Genomic DNA, 6,377 nt, shown 5'->3' on the forward strand with positions numbered 1-6,377 from the left:
AGTCTAAGCAGAATGCTCTTTGGAAGAAAACTGAAAAGATTTCATCACATGTACTTTGGACTTGTGATCAAGAAGAACTAGTCCCTGGAGAAGAACATCATGCTTAGTAAATTGTCAACATAAAAGAGGACCATCACAAGACAGACCTGTAACAATGGGCTCAAACATACCAATAATTGTGAGGATATTCAGGACCTGGTTGAGCAGTGTTTCATTCTGTTTACATAGGGTTGTTATGAGTGGGATCCAATTAAATGACACCAAATAACAACAATACAAATATTGGGATTCAGATCTTACTGTTTTTTTCTCCTTACTGCACCTCATATCTTCTTTCACCTATTCAACAACCAGCTTAGGAATTCACACAAACAACTCTTTGACCAGTTAGCTACCCAGAAAAGTATACAAAGTTCCAGGTTGATCACTGAAGCTAACAAGAGAAATAATATTCAGATAATCTCTTGTTGTTGTTGTTATGTGCCATCAAGTCACCTGTGACTCATAGCTACTCTAGGGACAGTAACTCTAAAGCCTGCCCTCTCTTGAGTCAGTCTTATGGTTTCCAACGGACCTAATCTCATTTCTCCAGTCACTGAATCAGTCTATCTGATCCTGAGTTTTCCTCTCCTGTGTGGTCCCTCCATCCTCTCAAACATGATATCCTTCTCCAAGGACCTTCCTGTCCATGTTCCCAAAGTATGTGAGACAGAGCTTCAAAATCTTTAACTTCAGGAAGCAGCTTGCTTTCACCCTCGGCAGGACTGATCTGTTCGTTCTTCTGGCAGTCCACAGCGTTTTCAACACTCTTCTCCAGCACCACAACTAAAAGACATTGATTTTTTTTTTCTATACAGTCTTCTAGGTGGTATAGCACTGGTGTGTGCGTTGCTGTACAGAGGTAACTCGTGGTTGCTGTGATGCTGAAGCCTGTGACAGTGATGTGCCAATCATGGTAATGGGCACCCATGGTGGACAGTGTTGGCTGGAGCTTCCTGACTAAATCAAGCCTGGAAGCAGGAGCGGCATCCACTTCCAAAATGGCTTGACTCCGGAAACTCTATGTACGAACAGTGCTCAGGCTGTTCGTTCATAGGGTCGCTATGAGTCATCTATGACTCGATGGCATTAAACAACAATAACAATGACGACGACCAAGAGACAGCTACGTTGGCCTAGTGGAAGGAAGCTGTACTACCAAGCTGAAGGTGGGTGATTGTCATCTGTGGCCCTCAGACAGGTTCAAATTGTCTTCCTGTCAAACATTCTTCTAGGTGGTATAGCACTGGTCTGTGCGTTGCTGTACAGAGGTAACTCGTGGTTGCTGTGATGCTGAAGCCTGTGACAGTGATGTGCCAATCGTGGTAGTGGGCACCCATGGTGGACAGTGTTGTCTGGAGCTTCCCGACTAAAATCAAGCCTGGAAGCAGGAGTGGCATCCACTTCCAAAATGCCTTGCCTCCGGAAACTCTATGTACGAACAGTGCTCAGGCTGTTCATTCATAGGGTCGCTATGAGTCGTCTACGACTCGACGGCATTAAACAACAACAACATTGCCCTTAGTCACTGTCCCACTCTCTGATCCATAGCAAGTAATTTTGAAGACCATGCATGGCCTGTACCAAGTGCACCTTAGTCTTCAGACTAACATTGTTGCTTTTCAGTACTCCATTTCTCTCTAGCTTTGGACTCTACTATCTAATATGGAAGATACTAGCAGGTTCAGCTGTACTGAAAACTCTAATGTCATCATTATGGTAAGTAGTAATCTTGCTTATAAACTTTAGGAAACTGCCAAAATTATGCTTCTGAAACTGTGAAGAACAGAGGTAGTCCTTAGACTTTGATGAATTCACTGAAATCTTCTAAATTCTTCTATAAGCTGGACTCCTTGAGTGGCACCCCTTAGCAATTCCTTTTACGGTAATTTCTCTATTATAATATCTATACCAAACTAGTTGTTTTCACATCATACAAGTTAGGTTTATTCAAATATTTGATGTTGCTATCCTTGGGCCATCCTATTCAAGCCTTATGTGCAATTTAACCAACACTCACATTCAGTTGTATTGCTTTGCTTTAGTAAGCTTGCCCTTAGCACTATTTCCAACCCACCAGGGGGGCTGGAAACCACAAAACAGCATCTATTCACTTTTAAAAAAATGTATTGTTGAAACTGAGTTAGAGCATTTGCCTTCCTGCAAAAGTCCTTGAAGAAAATTGTTCCAGTGGTCATCACCTTTACTCTTGTTCCTAGAATCTCTTGAAAGACAGGGTAGGGGGGGCTTTTCCACAACTCTAAATGGATTTGAAAAGCCCAGAGAAGGAAATTATCTGTCTCTGTGGAGAGCCAGGGTGACATGACAGATAATTAGCAAGACGGCCTGTTTCTGTGAGATGGAAGCTTAGCCATATCGAGGACTTTAAGCCCCCAGCCCTTCTTATATCCCCCAGCGAATTCTTTCTCTGCAAACAGCCAGCTCTGCCAGCTGACAGTGACTTTCACCTTGAATCATTCAAAGTCACCTTTCTTTGAAAATCCCTTCGCTGTGATGCAGAATAGCAATGGCTTTGCCATCTTGGCTGCAGTTCGCAGGGTACACTGAGGTGGAAGTGAGTTGAACCTCAGAAGAACTGACCTGCCCAACAAGATCATGCTTTGAATATGAATGTGAATCACACACTTTCTTTCTTGATGTGCAGTTTCTCATTATTCCCCTCTAGAGCACAGAGTCTGGAAGGCTGGTGTGTACTCCAGATGCCTGCTTGAGAGTAAAAGGAGTTCAGGGCAAAGAGGGAAAAATGCTTCTCTACCTGGTGTAGGATGATAAAATAGCCTTGTTTATATGCACCAAAATTTTGTAAAAGATGGAAAACGAGTGACATGGTCAACAAGTGAACAGTTTGGTAAATAGGCAATCTATATCATGAGCATGGAGCTACTCACTACTGTATTTCAAGGGTATTATAACTTGTGATCAATAAATTCTCCCATTAAACCGCTTCAATGAGGCATAAGTGGTGCAGTGGTTGGATTCTTATCTTCCATTCAGGAGACTCAGACTCAATTCCCAGTCCACGAGTCTCATGTGCAGCCACCAGTCATATGTCAATGGAGGCTTGGGCACTGTTTTAGAGTTATATGTATTTCAGCACAGCTTCTTGATTAACAAAATCTAGAGGAAGAGTGTGGCTGTCTACATCCAAACACCAGTTAAAGAAAACCCTATGAACCACAATGGTCCAAGGGCCAAACAATCAAGGGGAAGATGCAGGATCAGGTGCATTTTGTTCCACTGTGCATGGGGTTGCCATGAGTCAGAATCCAACTCAATGGGAGCTAACAACAAATACCTCCAGGAACTTCTTTTAACAGCAATCTTTCGGAGCAATTTCTTAGCTAGAGGACAATCTTCTTTAACTTTCCTTCTTCCCAGAAAGCAGCCATTCACTTAACTTTCTTTGTGTTTTATTTAGCTACCAGGCTCCTTCCCACAAAGCAGTGAGTTATAGAATGAAGGAAAACACTTCCCAAGAACTTGACAGAGGAGCCCCTGGTACCTGGTAAGAGGAGAACTGGAGGTCAGGAAAGGAGACGTATACAAGCACCAGAGACTCTCATTGAGGGAGCAGGAGTCCCACTGCCGATGTCTGTTACTAAAATAGAATTTACACTGATGTTTTTGAACAAGTTCCAGCTCTTCTTGTTTTCCTGCTTGTTCAGTCACTTTCCAGAAGTGACAAACAGGAGATTGTCAGTGTGACATTTTCAATCTCAGTATGCTTTAGAGCATCGCACCTCATTAAAATAGCACAGGGCCAATGGAGCTTAGATGATACTACGTGGCAGAGAATTGATGTAATCAGGAATCCATGCCAGAACAAGGCCACAAGCACCATGGGCTTACCCTCAGTTGAGTTGTACAGATACAGCCAGCCGGTTCTTTCCTGCCTCTCTTTAGCTTTCCCACCTATCTTCATTTTTTTCCTATGTGTTTGACCTAATAACATACTGTTGTTATTGTGTACTGTCGAGTTGGAACTAACCCATAGCTGACCGTCCAGTCGGTTTTCTGAAGCAGTTAATTGCATGGGAGGAGACTGCCCATCCTTCTCCCAGGGAGCAGCTGGTGGATTCAAACCAAGTGCCTTTGGGATTGCAGTGCAGTTTCTTACTACCAGGCCACCATCACTTCCTAGACATATAACAATAATAGCACCTCACATTTACTGACTGCAGAGTATATCAGATATGTGTTGGACACTTAGTGCATAATTTTACTTAATTGTCCTTTAAGAGTAATACAATCTATAGGGAGTTGCTCAGCTCGACCAAAGGTGGCGCCTCTCCAGAGGTTCAAAACTAATACACCCCTTGGAAGAAAGATGGGCAGTTTCCTCTTGCATGAGTTACAGACAGAAAACTCAGTACTGGAGGGTCAGCTTGAAATCAGTTGAAACTTGACAGCAATGAGTTTAAGGGGGTTTTGTTTTGTTTTGTTTAAACCTCTGTAAGTACGTATGCTTTCAACATCATCTTCATCATCATCGATATGAACTTGCACAGTTACAAAGAGTTGGGATTTGAATACAGGAGAGTGTCTGAATAGTGGAGATGGTTAAGTACTCATCTGTGAATGAATAGGTCGAAGATTTTAATCTATGCAGAAGTACAGTTGTGGAAAGACATGGTGATCAACTTCTGAAAGATCATAGCCATTAAAACCAGATTAAGAGTTATCCCCTGTCCCCACCTCAACCCAGTTACATCATTTTGTAACCTGTTTTTAGGGAGGAAACCACTTCTTTGTAATATTGCGATCTTCTGCTTATTTTCTGCTGGTCTCAACTTTAGTTTTCTAGAGCTGACCTCAGGGCATCACCAGTTCACATTCCTCCAGGACCCTTTCTCTTCTCAGCTGCCACTCCATACCCCCAAAATGGTGAGCCCTGGCTAGATTGTTGGATCTTTCAGGTATTTTAAAATCTATTCATCAATTAATGTAAATTAATCCAAATGTTAATTTTTGTGGTGCAAGAAGTTTTATTTTGTAAATTCAGGGTCTGGATAAGCTAATTAAGATATCCATTTTTGGTGGCTCTAAGTGTATTGTTTGTTTTTAAATAAAGTACAAATATAGATAAAAAAAATACACTGTACATTTCTACCCTGAAACACATGGAGTTGCTGAAAGTCCAAGATGATACAGTGGCAACTTAGAAAATGATCTAAAATTACCTAGGGAATAAAGGATTTAAATCCAGGTAGCTCACATTTCTACCTATCATTCTCTGTCGCTCCACTCATTTGCACAAACTCTGTTGAATATGTTGTTTTTGCTGTGTGTCACTGAGCTGGAATCAACTCTTAATTGAACCTCCAGGGGGTTTTCAGAGGCTTTAAATCACATGGAAGGAGACTTCCCATCTTTCTTTTGCAGAGTGACTGGTGGATTCAAACTATAAACCTTAAGGGTGGCAGAGCAACATTTTACCACTAAGCTGTCAGAGCTCCATTCAGCATATTGAGTCATGGGCAAGCCAAGGAATTTCAATTATCCTGGAAGATGTAGTTTGGTTAAAAGTAGCTGTTTTAGTTATGATAGAATAAAAGTAAAGTCAATTTAATTGCAACATGAAAAATGCAAGTTAGTTGTAAAGAAGAATTTGAAGCAAGGCTTATTAAAAACAAATGTCACTCCATAATCTTTGGGGATCAGAATAGGTTATAAGGAACAGAGCATTTATAACTGTGTTTTCAGAGTTGTTTAGGCAGTCCTTCCTAAAGCAGAAAATAGATTACCTATAGAAGAACTTTCTAGACATGTTAAATTTATTGGTGAATGAATTCCTGTTATTAGCCATTTCTAGGTCTCTCCTCCAATAACACAGGCAGAGAAGCTCCTCCCTTGACTCAGCAATCCACCACTCATTCTTTTTTATTTATCTCCTTGCATTTTTGTCTTACCATGATGGTATGGCTTTCCTTAAAGGCCAAATAAAAAATCAATTGGTAGTGCTTCCTCTTGTTGAACCTAGAAGAAATGGCAAAAAGGCCAGATCTCAACTCAGCACCAATCGGAAGCCCTCCCAATGTCTGTCACAGATGCAGCAGTACTGTGCAGGCCCACCACAGCTGCCTCCTTCAGAATGTGATGTGTTCGGAAGGTAGTGCCTCAAAGCTGAGAGAGTTGGGTCTGATGCAATAGGTGGCCAAACCATGGATGGAGAGCTTTGGTAATCAGACTGGCTTGAGTTTGAACTCCCTCAAGAATATGTGACTTTTGATACATAATTTTTTTTCCTCTCTTTTTTTTTCTCTTTTTTTATTATTATTATTAAATTTTATTAGTTTTCATGAACATTTACAGGGATT

Source organism: Elephantulus edwardii, unplaced genomic scaffold, assembly GCF_000299155.1.
Source record: "Elephantulus edwardii isolate Elephantulus edwardi_28Jun2011 unplaced genomic scaffold, EleEdw1.0 scaffold00063, whole genome shotgun sequence".
Taxonomy (NCBI): Eukaryota; Metazoa; Chordata; class Mammalia; order Macroscelidea; family Macroscelididae; genus Elephantulus; species Elephantulus edwardii.